Raw genomic sequence first — 18,079 nt, 5'->3', positions numbered from 1 at the left:
CGTGTATGCCGCTCTTCCCCAGAGGGCCGGCCCTCAGAAGTCCTGGGCCATAGGCAGCAGGATGTTTTAGCCAAAGACTATCCAGCGAGAATGACGGTCCGCAGATCCGCCTTCTGCTAGAAGGCCTCGGCCGGGGCGCCACTCTGACTCAACATACTGGGAGTACGAGAAGTGACGCTCCCTATAGGAGGAGCTGGAACACGGTTGGGGCTGCTCCGCCCAGCAGCCCCTGCTGACCACATCAACCTCCTCAGAGGAAGAGAAGTAAAACATAGTGCTCTCACCGAGAAAATCCCAAGTTTTCTTAGGCTCCTTACACATACACATCTAACTTCTCCTAGTTAGATGAAATAGATCATTTAATTCCTCAAAATTAAATGGAGAAAACAACCAGACAAGTAAACACGGTCTGATATGAAAGGATTCATGAAGCGAGCGAGAATGACATAATGCACGCGTCGCCTCGCAACGCGCTGCAACAGTGAGCTCTCACTCAAGGGAAGAACCGCACCGCGGGCTTCCGAACCCAGAGAGCGGGCGCTGGATCTGATGGGAAGGAAGAAGATAGGGATCGCCCGTCTTCATTCCCTCCACCTGATCCATCTGCGATCCCCGCGAGCGCAGCCGCTGCTCCGCCTCGGCGAAAGCGGGCCGGCAACGCAAGGAACGCATGTGAAAGCTCCCTCCTCAAAGAGAGCCCTCTGAGAGTAAGCATACGCAGCGACAAACGCTCACAAGCGGGCAGTCTTCCTCGAGAGCTGACTCTGCGTGCTCTGCTCTCAAGCAGACCACACACGGACTGTTAGTGAAAAACACAGCCTGTAATGCGATCTGCTCTCGCCCAAGTGCTAGTTTAGACATTGTGGAGCTTATTTCAAGTGACAAACAACACTAAATAAGACTCACAACACAGATCGACAGACACACAGAGTAGCGGTAGCTGAATGACAAAAGCTGACGCCGGTTCCACCGCACGTGCTTTTATGCCTCCTGGCCATTACGTCACCCGCCCGTGACGTCTCGCCCATCCTTTGGACAGATTACATTTGTATCAGAGCGTGGTCACGCTGGAGGTGTTCCCCTAGCGTTCTTGGACGCAGCTCGAGTTCCTGAAGAGGAACCGTCTTTGCATTTCTATAGTCTTTGTTTTAAATAAAACACTTACTAAAAAAATTTTTTTTTATTTTTTTTATTTACCTGTATGCCATGTGATCATTAATCAACATCAAAGAAACCGTGAGCATGCAAATGTGTTACTTAATTATTGAAATATTTATTTTAAAATCTAAGGGGTACTTAAAGCAAATATATTTGATGAATAAGGTTTAGATGACAAAGTTTTGGAATGCCTGCATTACATGTAACTAAGAAATAACGTGAATATGTGCATTTTAATTAGTTATAATTAATAATACATGGTTAAAAAACCTACCGAGTAATAACTCAAATAAAAATGAATGTGTTCATCAGTAGCCTAGTTGATGCAATGTTGAAACCCTTCTTAAACCTAAAATGATTTTTGTAAATCCAGTGTTCAAATGCTGTCGCCACCTGACTAATGACTGATCTTTGTGTGAATGTCCACAAAACTGGACTATATATACATTTTGCCTATAATATGTATATAATCTGTAGGCTATTTTAGGAAGGAAATTTAAAAGATGAAAAAGAAAAATTAGGGAGAATCAATGATTTATGAATAATTTCTTGCTATTGTGTGAATAATATGTAATCATGCCATCCATAAAAAAGTACCTTACTCTGATTACAAATACTTAATTTTTGGAATCTGATTACGTAATCCAGATTACATGTAATAAATTACTACCCAGCTCTGTATATATATATATATATATATATATATATATATATATATATATATATATATGTATAAATTAAGTAAAATGAGCAATTGTCCTACTACAAGTTTGCCCTTTTTATTTCGGAGAAGAAAAATGAGAAAATGGAGGACTTTATATATGAATCTTCTGAGGTAATTTCCAGACCTCATGATGTGTCAAGACATTGGAATCCACCTGCTGTCTATAAAGGACTGAAGTACGATTAAGAAAATCAGATGCTGGTTCTGTGTGACAGCTTCTCCAGTGCCGGCGCCCTTGCCAGTGATGCCTCTAGATAACCGAGCGTGCAAATTTATATATACCTTTGTTTTTATTTCTGTTTTTTATATCAGTATTTTACTTGTAATGTATTTAACATTTAACAGAGGAAGAAAGTTAACAAGAAAATGGGATAGGAAGATTATTCCTGATAATAACTTAACTTATGGACAAATGAGAACAGCTAGCCAGTATTCGCAGATAGCTAAGCATGAAGGTTGGTCTAAATCTGGAAAACAAATTATATTTCAGGAAGGTTATGAATTTAATAGGAAAATAATTAGAGAACTAAAGAAAATTATAAAGAATTTAAAAGCAGAAACAGTTGAGGAGAGAGTTAGACACAGTAAAGGGTCAGCAGGCTATAACGAGATTAGGATATGGAACATCTGAGAGCTGGGAGAGCGAGGACACAGATTAGGAGAGAGAAAGCAGAAGAGGCCCCTTTACTCCTAATGCTGGAGTTAGGGATTTTCCAGCGAGACAGTTAGAATTTACGGTCCCACTTTATATTAGGTGGCCTTAACTACTATGTACTTACATTTAAATTAATAATTTGATACAATGCACTTATTGTGTACATAAATGTTTTTACATTGTACTTATATCACACTTGACTTCTTCATGGTCAAAAATGACCGACATAGGAAATGAATGGGAAATACGAAAAAATGTGAAAACTCACTAAAGTGAATCTTTAGGTGGTACAAACTACAAATCAGCCACTGGTCAGAAAAAAAAAAGGGGTAACTGTCTAGAATATCAGGAGTGCAAAATAGACACACGCACACGCACACACATACACATATACACAGAAATGACTGATAAAACTGCAACAGAGCAAATTTTGAAAATGTTAACATTAATTGAATTACATTGAATAAAATATCAGTTAATTACAAAATGTTTATATAAAGTGTTTTGAATTATCACTATCTATTCCTCGTTTTGTTGTTAATGATCAAATACTGAGTAACAAAAATGCTTTCTATGTGTTCCCTTTCTAACAAGATTTTAATGTTTGACTGTAATCATAATGTAAAACCTGATACTTATCTAACCAAAAATATCTAGACCTTGCAAAAAAGTAGTCTTTTAGAATGTCTAGATATATATCTAATAGCAAAACCTAAACAAATTAAGAAAGTATGTCTAAAAAAACAACATGAATCCAAAAGCCTCTGTATATATCTATATAGGGTGCTAATACAAGAGGTTACGCAACATTACACAAGTTTTTATTTTTTAATGCCTCCAGATGGCCCAATTCTCACTTCAAAAAAAATGGATTTTAAATGCCTTCACTCTATTTTAATGTGAAATATTGCATTTATTTTAAAAAAAAGTAAATAAATAGATTATATATATGAACTAGGAACTATATATATATATATATATATATATATTAATTCTAGTGGAAAAAATAGCTCATAAAAATTTTATAAATATTGCATAGTATCATAAAATTCCCTAAAAATCATAATCAAAAAATATTATTGAACAAAAATATATTACATTGATTTTCCTGAGAAAAAAAAAGAAAAAAGTTATATTTCAAGTGTGACTCCTAAACGAATAGGGCCAGAGGGATAATTACACTGTCAACCCATCCCTTTCACCTTAACCCACCCTTAAACCTACCCATACCACCAAACCTTTCCCTAACCTTACCTATATCCCACCTCAATAGCAGTAAAAGTGTTTTGCAATACAATATGAACACAATAAGTACATTGTACATATTTCTTGATGTAAGTACATAGTAGTTAAGGCAACCTAATATAAAGTGTAACCAAATTTACAACTCCGAAGCAAAGTAGAGAGGAGCAAGATATACAAGCTAAATTATTAGGACTACAACTAGCAGATGCAGTAAGAAAACAGATAGGAGCCAAAAAGAAAGGAGAAGATCATAGTGCTTATATGGATCGTATTATTAAAGCCGCAGGAAATGCAAATTTAAGTTGCGAAGCCATTGTCACAGACCAGTCAGGCCCTTCACTCCACCAATCACAACGTTCCACATCCCCGGAGTTCTAATCACACACACCTGCACCTGATCACCTCCTCATCAGCCCACACTACAAAAGCTCACCACACACACACTTCAGTGTCCGATCTCGTCTTTGCTACGTGGACTCAGACAACTCTACATCCTACAACGAAGAGAACTATATCCTTCCAATATTCTAAGACCGCTTACCTTGTATAAACTTACCTCCTGTGTTCCTCCTCCTTGTGTCGCCCTCTCTCTCTCTGCAGAAGTCCCAGCACGAAGTGTGTGTGTGTCACTCCCTGGATCCAACCTGTCTCGTCTACCTGTATTCCTAGAAGAAGAAAAGAATTATCATCACCTTGTTATCCCCATCAGAATTGCCGTTTCCAAGATATCTACTCACCTCTCAAGACGTCTCAATTCACCTGTGTGCTTAACCTGTTTCAATAAATCACCTCATACTCACCTATCATCTTTGTGTCCGAGTCCGTCCATAACAGCCATAACTCGCCTAGTTCATACATGCACAGGCCATGCAATATCTGCACAAGCTATAGAAAAGGTTAGAAACTTAACAGGTACAGAGGACAAATATTCACAGTGGAAAGAAATGTTAATCAATGCGTCTAAAGATCAAGTTCCATTGTTAAGTGTATGGTTATCAATAGAAGATACCTATGACAGATAAGGTTAGATTGTTAAGGGATGTAGGACGAAACATTCCAGGGGGATATAAATTAATAACAATTCTAAATTAGGTAACTAAAAAACAAATAGATGAAAGACTTGCTGAGTATGATTTAAGTTGCCAACATATAAGAGTAGTAAGGAGAAAAGAACATGCAAAAACAGCAGAAAGTTAATTCTCCAAAAATGCAAGAATAGCAAAATGAGTAAGAATACAACTCTATAATACTCGTTTTCAAACCAGACAGAGAGAAGGAAATAAAAAATATTGTACCCAGAACAGAAACTCAGAGTACAAAAATCTGGAAGATAAATAATACAAGAGAAATAGGTTACATTTCAGATGATAAATGGGGGATAATGACCACAGAAGAAAGAAGCGAAGTAATTCAAAAGCATAAAATAGAAACCTTGAACATTAATAAAGTTAGGCGTACAAAGATAACGGTCAAAACAGACATGCAGTCAGATCCAGGAAGCACAAAAAAGGCAGTGGGGAAAAAACAAGAAACAACGCAATGCGAAATACTTGGCCTGTTGAAGAGGGACATTTGTGACCAGAGGGTAATAGAAAAAGATGATAATGTATTTGTTAATTTAGAAGGAATAGAGTATCTTGTAGATACAGGAGCTCAGATGACCTCTACAACAGAGTCAATACAATTTACAGATAATATTTTAATTCAAGTTTATAATGGTAAAGTAGAAGAACAAATGGGAGAAAAGTTTGGTATTAAAATGATAAAAGGATCAGAGAACCTGTTAGCTGCAAAAGATCTAAAGAAGTTCTTTAGATTAAAAGTAGATATTGAATCAGAATTAAAAAGGATACACAGTAGAATGATAGGATCAGAAGAGGCGAAACATTTATTACGAGAAGCACCTTATGGAAGATATAAAAATTATTGCAGAAAAGTTAGTAATATATACGAGCATGAAATACTAGGTGGAATACATAAACCACAACGTCATTATCCAATCAATAAAATGGCTAAGGAAGAGTTAAATCAAACTACACAAGAACTAGTGGAACAGGGAGTTCTTAGAGAAGTTACATCTGCGATAACAAATAGTCCCATACAATTAGTGCCAAAACCAGACAAGACTTTCAGACTAGTAACAAACTATAAAGCATTGAACATGTGAAGTGATGACTAATATGGTTGAGTTCTTAGGATTTTGGATATCAGCAGGAAACAGAGGAATTACACAATCAATGAGGGAAAGAATAACAAATTTAAAAACTCCACAAAGCGTTAAAAATGTACAACAAATGATGGGACTGATTAATTATGTGAGAGATATAGTTCCTAAATTTAGTCAAAAAGCTAAACCAATATATAATACAGTAAAAGGTAATAAATTATGTTGGACTGAAGAAGCAGAAAAAGCACTACAAAACCTAAAAGAGGCAATTTTAGGCTCAGGACAACTAGAAGGAAGAGATGACAGTAAATCTTTAGAAGTAGATTTAGAAATATTTCCGATTGGTTATCAACTGATAGCAAGGAATGAAAAAAAGGAATATACCAATTCGTATAATGTCAGGTAGCTGGGAGAATCCATAGAAAACGTTTTTACCGTTAGAGAAAAAATTAGCAGCTATTAGTAAGAGATATGCAGAATTACAAGGTCTCGCTCAAAGACAGAATATAATAATTAATACAGATGAAGCAATAATGGGACATTTTTTGTCGCCTCTGGCTTGCTCAGTTGGGGACACTTAATTTCTAGCGATTATCGCCGATTTGATTGCACAGATACTATTTAAACTAAACTGAGCTAGACAATGACATCTCTGAATTCAATAATGAAATGCCTTTAACTGAAAATTGAAAATTGAGTGTTTAATTATACATTACTGACACTCTATCCTCCAATTTGATACTGTTAAGTGCTTTGACACAATCTGTATTGTAAAAGCGCTATATAAATAAAGGTGACTTGACTTGACTTGACATTTAACTAAGAATAAGATAAAACACGCAAAAGCCCCAAATACTCGATGGCAAAGATGGGAAAATGTACTTTTAGATCTAAACTTAAGGATAGTAAATAAGGACAAGAGAAAATGTCAGAAAAAGAAAATAAACCTATGGTTTGGTTCCGATCGGGTGAAAAACCTAGGACTAGTTCGCAAAAGTAGGTTTTGGACGTCATTCAAATTTGCAGAAAAAACGAGACATCCTACACCCAAAATCACTGTGACTGTTTTAAATTTTTGGTAACCCAAGGATTCCAGAAATGTAAAATGTTTGAGTCTACGACAAGCGGTTTAGAAGTTATGAGCACTTTCGCGTTTTTGATCGCTGTAGCGCCCCCTATGGGCCGATTGGGCTGAGACTTTGATAGGTTCTCCCCAAATTGAGGTCTACCATCTGACCAACTTTCAAGTCTCTACGACTTACGGTTTGGTCTATTTATTGTGGTCTGATATTTTCATTGCAGGAACAAGTACACATGAAGAATTCACAATAAGCTTTGTTAAAAAAACTTCACATTAAACTGTTCAAAAATTGTCTTCAATTCCCAATCGTAGAAACATGACAAGGAAAGAGGAAGCAGTATAAGGTAACAACAAAAGTCAGTTTGAAAATTTTAGGAATTCCAATGTTCCACTTAAAACAATGAGATTAAAACAACAATGCTCTTACACTTTAAACCAGTCCATCAATTAAACAGTAGCAAGAAGGAAAAAGTATATTTTTTTGTTTGTTTTCAGTCTTATCGTCGCCACTTGCTCTTCAAAGAGTGAACTCTTGCGGTGCAAGAGTCTGACCCAACTCCAATAAACAGGCACTGTATCACTTCAAATGTGAATTGTAATTCCTCTATGTACTTCCTTTGGGTAGTCGAGGTTTAATCAGGCTTTCCGCGGGGTCTTAAAAAGTCTTAAATTGTACAAGAAAGTCTTGATTATGATTTCAAGAGGTCTTAAATTTGGGGACGGAAAGACCAGAACTGCGATATGGCTGAATGTAACAAACTTCAACAGGCTACGATTTCATGAAATAAACATGAGCGCTGCATGTTCAAAGTCCGGTGCTGCTCTTACTGTCTTTACCGGGAAAACAGTTATATTTGTGCCAAACGCGAGACCTGCTGGCAGAGAATGAATCAGTTAACATGGGTTAAACTAGTGCGCGTACTAGTGCCTTCTGCACGATTCTATTAAAATGCATTTAGAATGATCACATAATTTAAGATATGGGGGCAGAAAATGTATAGCCTATATTTATATCATGTCATATAGTTAATATGACACGAAGAGTGCTTTTTTTTCTCCAGAAGTCAGCATGATTACAAATGTGATATTGATTTTATGCAACCGTTCAATAATACAAAAAGTTAATATTAAGAGACTTACATTTTAGACACCATATTTCCTGCTTTTGCTCTATTTCGCCAGCAAAAATCATTCCAACCAGCTACAGCACTGTTTTTGCGTCTCTGAGCAACATGCTGTGTTTCGTTCCTGAATGAATCAACCGTTTAAATGATTCGGTTCAATCGCAATGACTCACTTATTAACAGTGAATTGCTGCCACCAACTGGTGGTTTTAATTTCACATTTCAAGTATCTTCATTTAAAAAATAAATAATTTCAAACATCAGTTTAATGTTTTATGTTTCAAATTTCAAAACATTATTTATGCATTTGTAACTGCAGGTTAGCATTCTATGTCCCTTTGAGCTGAATTAAACAGTGTGTAAATACATCTGAATGCCTCTTCAGATGCATTGCAAAGATACATGTTGATGATACTGATTTCATTTACTTGGTATCAGCCCAAATACAAGAATTTGACTCAAAAGATGATGCACACTTTTAGAAAAAATGGCTTAAAGTTAAAAAATACACATAAAACTGATTGGAAAATATTAATTTCTATCACTGCTGTGAACTGACCACACAGAATTAGATTAGATTAGATTAGATTCAACTTTATTGTCATTACACAAGTACAGGTACAGGGCAACGAAATGCAGTTTAGGTCTAACCAGAAGTGCAATAGTAGCAAGTGCAGTATATACAATGGTTGAATAAGTGCAGGACAAGGACATGTACTGAATATATGTATAAATATATATAGAAAGATGGTTATTAATATAAACAGAATTTACAGGTGAATATGTATAGTGAATAAATATACAGAAATTTACAGGTGAATATGTATAGTGAATAAATATACAGAATTTACAGGTGAATATGTATAGTGAATGAATATACAGAATTTACAGGTGAATATGTATAGTGAATAAATATACAGATGGCTATTACTATAAGCAGAATTTACAGGTGATATGTACTATCAATATAATATATATACAGATGACTATTACTATAAACAAGGTGTAAAAGTGCAGTGGAAGTGATTGCGTATTACAATTAGACATACGGTGCAAAATGTTAATGTAAACATTGATCATGTAACAACAGTCGGCAGTGCAAATGAGCATAGTCCAATTTAGGTATGGTAGTGCAAGATACAAAAGTAAACAGTTGTTACTGTAATAAAAATTTACATTCAGTAGTGCAAATAAGGCAGATGTGAGGTAGGAGAGAAGAGTTAATAATATACGAGGGAGTGGATCAACGGGGGTTAGAGTTCAGTAAAGAGACAGCTCTGGGGAAGAAACTGTATATGAAGAATATTAAAATAAAAGTACTTTAAGATACAAGCACAATAACACACTCAGCAAAATATTGTGTAATTATCATTATCGATAAAATCCCAGAAAAAAAATCAAGATATAATTTTTCGTCAATATTGCACACCCCTAATTCATATTTTTAAATTTATATAATAATTGTATTGATAATTTTTTTAATCAATATAATAATTAATACTTTTTACTTTAAAAATGGTTTAAAGTTTGAAATGTAAAATTTATAATTTTATAAAAGTTTGTGAAAATCTGTAGCTGAATTGTAAATTATGCTTTTTACAGTCATTTTACAGTTTAATATGGTACTATAGACATTGCCCTACCTCGCTAATATGGTATTAATTTTATTTGTGCAGGTCTTAAAAAGTCTTAAATTTGAGCTTAAAAATCCTGCAGAAACCCTGTTTAATGCGTACACCAGGCCCATCAGGTTCAGAAAAGCATTAGGTACATCACTCAGGTGACGCATTACCACTTCTTCCTCAATCATCAGGGCAACGTCATTGTAGAACGCTGGGAGAGGTCCACAACCACTAGGATTCCAATCACCACACCCTTGATCACATCGTCTTCACGGTCACTGGGCTCTATAGAATCTAAACAAAACAAGGTGGTACTATTACTTAAAAGCAATTACACAAATACAGTCCCCAGACCCCTGCAAATTAAGAGATCTAATGTTAAATTTTCCATTGTGTTGCCTTACATGTTTCAGCTTACCTCGCATATCTTGCGAGGTAAGCTGTCTCTCGCATGCACTACATCTCTCGCATGTCACCATGTCTCTCGCATGCAACACGGCAGGCCCAGCAATGCTGCTGTCCTCATCCTTTGGTTTGTTGTTGGTAAAATATAGGATGCTTGAAGTACCAGATTTATACATTAAATCCTTTGTTTTTCGTTATTCGTTTATCCTTTCTCCCCCTCTTTGATGCTTTTTAGAAAAAAATAAAACAAACATTAATTTCAAATTTGCACTTGTATACTTTTGTTGTAAATAAATCACCAGTGATGTGGTGCAGCAACAGATGTTTGTTACCTTTTTGTCAGGATCTTGCCTCCCCAGGAGCAGGATTGGGCACCTTGCCTTAAATTCATTGGGTTGTAACAACACTTTAAAGGATTTAAAAGGATAGGTTAGCAAAGATGATGATTGTCATTTACATTTATGACATTGTATTAGCTTCTACATAAATATCAAACCTCATTAGTTCTTGTGTCATGACATTTGATCAAAAGACTTGCAAGAACTAATGAGGTTTGATATTTATGTAGAAGCTAATACAATCAAACATTTTTGTAAACCAAGACTGAAATTTTTATGCTTTCATCATACAAAGAGATTGTATGCTTTCACAAGACTTGGAATATGACATACAAAGCATATAGGTTACTTTTTAGACACTTACTCTTAAGTCATTATGTGAAAAGTTTTATGATCCATAGAAGAAAAAAGGGTCATAGGGGTTTGGACAAACATGAAAGTAAGTAAATGATCACAGAATTGTCATTTTGAGGAGAGAAAGACTGCTTTAAAATAAATTGACTCACATCCTTGTCAAGACTCTCCAGTATTGAAGTGATTTCTGGAACGTCCTCATAACGCTTTGACCTGATTAACTGTAAAAAATAAAAATCACACAGGTCACAGTTCACATTTAATGTTGCTTTAAGCAATTTTGAGGAGGCTTGAACACACTATGGTCACAAGTTAAATGCTTCTTCAGAGACAGTTCACTCCTAAATGTGCAAACACAATCTTTATAGATGCATGGGAGTGGACAGTGACTTGCCTGATGGCAGTGTTTCAGCTTGTAGTGTGTGATTAGGGTACGCTGGTTGGGGCGAGGAAAATCTACAAATCTTGCAACACCACCTCATCGATACGGAGTTGTGCTTCCACTCTGCTTGCACTGTACTAATCCTGCAAATACATTTAAAAATTTTTTAAAAATTAAATAAAAATAAAACTCCAGCCAAGTACACATACACATTACATACAGAAATATTCACAGAACATCTTAAAATTAACAATAATTAGATCAGATTAAAAAACGCTAAAAAGTCACTTATATGTACACTGTTTTATCTATTTATCAACATTAACTTGATCCACAATTTTAGTAGTAATAGGAAGTCCGGTTCTTTTGGACAGTTTGTTTCCGATTCACCAGTTCTTTTACGTCCTCACCTAATGACATCATTTCTATCGTCCCAGCGAATAAAAATATGCTCAAACACATTCAAATAAAGTAATTTGTAATCATAAATAATAGTAATCATCACCATCATCGTCGTCTTGGAAAAGTTTCTTACATTAGCGTGTCTCTGAAAGTCTTATAGATATAAATTTAACTAGTCTTCATTAGCTTTTTACAGAAACGAGGATTCAGCTCATAAAGCTTGTGCATTTAAATAGCACATTTCATTTACGTTTTCACTGAACAGTTGTTGCATGCTCATCATGTTAAAAATGCTGTTTGATATAACTAATAGCATTTGCATTTTCCAGTAACTTTAGGCGTACGTTTTATTTTTTTTAATTAACTTACATTTTGCCAAATTCACAGTATAATGGAGATCCGAGATCAGTGTCAGCCGTTTTCATCAGTTCTCTCAGCACAGTGTGTCGCAGTTGAGTGAACATTTGGAGTTAATGGCGTAACATATACTCCAAAATATTGGTTTATTTGGAGTCTGTCAGGAACGTCTGAAAGTGAATAAACACGAGTTTGCCTGGCAGTGCGTGTGACTCCCGATTAGTTCGCAAAACGTGATTGCCTGAAATCAAAACGCCGACGCCGAGCGCTAACAAAACAAGCGTAAATTAACATTAAGAAAAGCACAAATCAGGGAATACTTACTCATTATCCGCAATCCATCAAGTCCATAATCGTTCAAACAAGGGCTCCTTCTTTTCTTGCATCAGCAAAGTACGTCATGATATAGAGTTTCTGGCACATGCGCATTACACAGAAAACTGATAGAACTTATGTTTTGTTGATATATGAACATGTTATTTAAAGTTGTCCATTTCCCCTCAAGTTGAGGTTGTTCTAACTCATCCTACTGTGTAGTGAGACACTGCAGGACAGGACATGATTTTACTTGTCCACCTGACTAAAACTCAGAATCATTTTTATTTTTTATTAATTTGAATACTTTTTACAATACATATTTAAAAAATGCATAGTTCTTTGTTACAATTAAAAAATAATCAAAGATGACTTTCAAAGTAATGTCCATATACCACAGTATCTGTACTGTTCTTGGAAAATACAAATCATACAAGCATTTAACAACTGTATTTAAGCAGAAATGACAAATACTATGCAGATAAAACACTTCCTAAAACATCCGCTTACACAGGGTAAGATTTATGAAAGTGTACCTAAGACAGCAAATGTAGATTAATTTTGCATGGGCAATAAAATTTATGGTAACACTTTATTTCGATAGTCCACTTTAGACATTCTGCTAACAGTAAGTAACTTTGCAACTACATGTCAACTAGCAGTCATTAGAGTATTAGAAGACTGTCTGCTTAATATCTTCTAACACTTTATTTTGATGGGTTCACAACATACTGACTATGAGAAACTTTGCAAGTATATGTCAACTTATTCTACTAACCCTAAACCTACCCTACTGAGAGTTAGTAGACATGTAGTTGCAAATGAATGAGAATTAGTTGACATGTAGGTTCATCAACAATAACCCCATCAACTTCGGTCAGAAATCTTGGTGTAATCTTTGATGATCAGCTGACCTTCAAAGACCACATTGCAAAGACTGCTCGATCTTGCAGGTTTGCACTATATAACATCAGAAAGATCAGGCCCTTTCTGACAGAGCATGCTGCACAACTTCTTGTCCAGGCCCTTGTCATTTCTAGGCTGGACTATTGCAATGCTCTTCTGGCTGGACTTCCGTCTAACACAGTCAAACCTCTACAAATGATTCAGAATGCAACGGCACGACTGGTCTTCAACGAGCCCAAAAGAGCCCATGTTACACCTCTCTTTATCTCCCTGCACTGGCTACCAGTCGCGGCTCGCATCAAGTTCAAGACACTGATGCTTGCATATAGAACAACCACTGGCTCAGCACCCGTTTACTTGCACTCTCTATTAACAAACTACATCCCCTCCAGAAATCTGAGATCTGCTAGTGAGCGACGCCTCGTGGTACCATCACAGAGAGGCTCAAAATCACTCTCCAGAACATTCTCGTTCACCATTCCTGGCTGGTGGAACTATCTTCCCACCCCTATCCGGAATGCTGGATCCCTGTCAATCTTCAAGCAACAACTGAAAACTCATCTCTTTTGACAGCACTTGACTTCATCCTAAAAAAAAAAAAAAATTCTCTTAACTTATTCCTTCCTTTGGTAGTTTGTATTTATTTGAACAATGCCTGAGACTTGGTGTTGCAAGCACTTCGTCTGTCTGATTGCCTCTTCAAGATGAATCGCTTTATGTATTCCCCAATTGTAAGTCGCTTTGGATAAAAGCGTCTGCAAAATGACTAAATCTAAATCTAAATCTGTAGTTGACATGTAGTTACAAAATTTCTTATAGTTAGTAGAATGTCTAAAGTGGACTATCAAAATAAAGTGTAACCAAATTTATAAAAGTGTACATCACATTTCAAGATTAAGAAAAAAAGATTTGCAACCTTTTACTGTTTTCTATAAGTGTAATTCATTTATTGTGAAATTGAAACTTCATGCTAAGGCAAAATGAATATCATCTGTATTCTTCTGACTGCACATAAAATTTTGGCACTGTTGTTTCACCCAAACACAGTATTGCAAGCCTCACTCACTCTGCTGTTATTTAATAAATTAAATGCACTACAATTGTATTCAATAGTACATGGACACGTTTTTAATTAAAATATTCATATTAATCAAGAATTTATTGACTTTTATGCAACTTATCTTAAAATGTGCAGAAATACGTGATTTAACATGTCCTTAACTTATGATTATTTCATTTATTGACTATACTATTTATTACTAATATCTAATTTCATGTTTTAGTTTGGCTCTAGTTTTAAATTTATTCCAGTTTATATGAAAAGGTTAATGTAGTGTGGATTAAAATTCATATATACAGAGTAAATCCTTTTCATTGAATGTGTTAATAAGTTTAAGTTGTTGGGACTACGCTGTTAGTGACATTGAAGACAATTGACCGTGGTGCTGTACTTCGTTTATAGCCTAAGTTTAGTTTTTAAGTTTAGGCACTTTTGTTTAGGCTTCAAAATTCAAAGTTATAGCCTATTATTTTTTAAATATTATCTTGATGACAAAACATGTAAGTTTCATGAACAATTATTGAACACCGCTTATTTCTTGCAATAATCCAAAAGGCTATGGAAAAATCCAATTGGCTTTTTTGTTGAGGGAACCGGTTTCATGCTAACAGCCGATCCACATCATAGTTCCCCCACTCTATAAAGATGAGTTCTCAGGTCTAGAGTGTTTATTAAACCAATCAAATAACAAATAAATCAAGAATCGGCAAAAGCCTCATTTGATTGGCTGAAACAAGAAGGACCCGTCTAAAGCTCACACTTCCAAATCTGAAATCATTGAAAAAATCATGTCAAAAATGAAAGCGCAAAGACGTAGAATATTTGGGGAACATTTTTCCATATACATACAACAAGTAATTTAGACAGTTGCAACAGTTTAGTTTTCTACACACACATATTGGTTTTACGCAGTCAATCCGTTTTGCAGTTCTTGATATATTTATTTTCGCTTGCAAAACACTGTGCACAAACTTGCAATACTTTTGACTGTATCTGGATGAAACAACAATGCCAAAAGTGTAATCACAATGACATAAGAATGAAGTTGCAGTTTCACAATAAATGAATTACACCTGCAAAAACAGTAAATTCTGCAAATCTTTTTTTTCTTACACTTAAAACGCAATTTAAATTTCTACAAATCTTTTTTTGTGAATTAATTTACGCTTTCTATCTTGTGTACACTTATCTTACCCTGCGCGTGCAAATCTTTTAGGCATCATTTTATCTCCATAAAATACAGTTAAAGCAATGATTACAAGTATCTTACATACATGTAATACAGCATGAAATTTTATATAACTACAAAAAACACTAACACAATATGAAAATTAACAAAAACAGAGTTATCTCTTCTTACAAACGAACTCTTCATATACCATATACTTCATATAACAGTGGATATACAGTATATATAAACCTTGAGCTCCCTGTGCCAGGTGCTCCGGTTTCCTCCCACAGCCCAAAGACATTCATGTTAGGCTAGTTGGAGTGTCTAAATTGTCCACAAACGTGTGTAAAGATAGAAGACTTGTATAGATCAACTTGTGTAGGTTGACTGGTTCTCACCATGAATATAGCCTTAGATGCTGGAATGGCGCTAAGAAGAAAATAAATAAATAAACCTTGAGCTGTTAACATATTATATATGTACAACATATATAATATGTTAACAGCTCAAGGTTTATTTATTTATTTTCTTTTTAACGCCATTTCAATTTCTTCCGTTTGCAAAAGTAGGTTTTTAACATATTTATGAATAATTAATGAATGATTTGATTGACAGCAATGGTTCTTGAGACAAAATTGTTCATTATGAGGAGATCTATCAAATGATATGCATATTGTGTGGATGTGTGAAACACCACGTGATTACAACGCCACAAAATGTCGTTAGCGCCAACTAGTGGCCAATTTCTTTCAAAATTCTTACAGACCTTTAGGGCCATGAGTCTAACATGCCTACCGAGTTTTGTTCCGACCGACCTCCGTTAACCGTGTCAAATAGGTTCTTAAACTTGTTTGGCCAATGGCGGCCATGTTTTTTGAGATACGCGAATGTCCTCATAGACACTCCTGCCCCTTTGAACCAAGATGCTACATACCAGTTTTCAAGTTGGTCGGGCCAACGGTTGCCTAGTTATAGCTTTTTTATGTTTTTTCAGTCTTATAGCGCCACCAAGTGGCAAAGCTTCGCAATTTTTTTTATTTGACCACAGAATGAGCTCATACACATGTGTACCAAGCTTGGTGGAGATATCTCATTCCGTTCAAGAGTTATACTTAAAATAACATTTAACTAACGTTAGCATAGACGCTTCTCTGCGTACCGTTTCGTGCGAAATTGGAAATTTCAACTTTTTTTTGATAATTATTGATATTCAGTGTCCACAGAATATTTCTGCAGTGGTTTGGTTCCGATCGGGCGAAAAACCTAGGACTAGTTCGCAAAAGTAGGTTTTGGACATGGCTCATTTTGCGGAAAAACCGTGCGTCGTAGAGAAAATCTGACCCAAGGATTGCAACGATGTAAAATGTTTGAGTCTACGACAAACGGTGTACGAGCTACGGCCAAAAATGTCTGAAATTATCGTTTTTGGCGCTGTAGTGCCTCTGTTAGGCCAATTGGGGCGAGTCTTTGGATCTGAGTAGCGGTCAAGACTACTACAATCTGACCAAGTTTCAGCTCTCTAGGTCTTACGGTTTGGGCTGCACGATCAGTTTTAGGGAAGAATAATAATAAATATAGCTGCAAGCACAATTACCGGGGTTCAAGCATTTTAAGGCCTAAGGTGGTATGCTTTTAGAGTCTAGGCCAACCTGGATGCATAGCTGACCGTGAAACACATCAAAAATGGACAATAGGCTCACAGAAACACACACACACAAATAGAAATAAAACTAGTTCGCAAAAGTAGGTTTTAGATATCGCTCAATTTTGTGGAAAAACAGGACCTCGTAGACCCCAAGTCACAGTGACCATTTGGAATTATCCTTGACCCAAGGATTCCAAAAAAGTTTAAATTTTGCGTCTACGGCAAGCGGTTTAGGAGTTATTAGCATTTTCACACTTTTGATCGCTATAGCGCCACCTATGGGTCGATTGGGCTGAGACTTTGATAGGTTCTCCCCAAATTGAGCTCTAACTTTTGGCCAAGTTTTAAGTCTCTAGGCCTTACAGTTTGGTCTGCACGATCAGTTTTACTGCAGAAAAATAATAATAATAATAATAATAAATATAGCTGCAAGCAGCGATTACCGGGGTTCGAGCCTTAAGGCGGTATATTTGCAGGGTCTAGGTCAACCTGGACGCATAGCCGACAGTTAAACACATTGAAAATGGACAATAGGCTCACAGACACAGACATACAAACACACACACATAGAAATGAAACTGTTAAACTATCATAAATAATTATTTATCTAGAGAGTCCAGAGAATATTACTGCAGTGGTTTGGTTCCGATCGGGCGAAAAACCAGGGACTAGTTCGCAAAAGTAGGTTTTTAACATATTTCTGAATAATTAATAAACAATTTGATTGACAGCAATGGTTCTTGAGGCAAAGTTGCTCATCATGAGGAGATCTATCAAAGGATATGCATATTGTGTGGATATATTAAACGCCACGTGATTACAGAGCCAAAAAACTCGTTAGCGCCAACTAGTGGCCGATTTCTTTCAAAATTCTTACAGACCTTTAGGGCCTTGAGTCGAACATGCCCAATGAGTTTCGTTCCGATCGACCTCCGTTAACCTTGTCAAATAGGTGCTTAAATTTGTTT

At 35.8% G+C, this 18,079-nt stretch overlaps 1 long non-coding RNA gene across 2 annotated transcripts; it reads right to left on the bottom strand.

Annotated features, from left to right (window-relative positions):
• Positions 1 to 9,651: 9,651 nt before the first annotated feature.
• LOC131551373 (uncharacterized) lies at positions 9,652 to 11,091 on the bottom strand. 2 transcript variants are annotated; one of them, XR_009273739.1, is made up of 4 exons: positions 11,026 to 11,091; positions 10,514 to 10,587; positions 10,181 to 10,408; positions 9,652 to 10,070 (listed from the first exon to the last, which is right to left on the bottom strand). It is a non-coding gene; the product is annotated as an uncharacterized LOC131551373 (long non-coding RNA). The 2 variants fall into 2 exon arrangements; XR_009273738.1 differs by having other exon boundaries at positions 10,195 to 10,408.
• Between the last annotated feature and the right edge of the window lie 6,988 nt (positions 11,092 to 18,079).

Source organism: Onychostoma macrolepis, chromosome 12 (genome assembly GCF_012432095.1).
Source record: "Onychostoma macrolepis isolate SWU-2019 chromosome 12, ASM1243209v1, whole genome shotgun sequence".
Taxonomy (NCBI): domain Eukaryota; kingdom Metazoa; phylum Chordata; class Actinopteri; order Cypriniformes; family Cyprinidae; genus Onychostoma; species Onychostoma macrolepis.
Note: the sequence above shows the minus strand (reverse complement) of the source record. Positions and strands in the feature narration are given on the sequence as shown.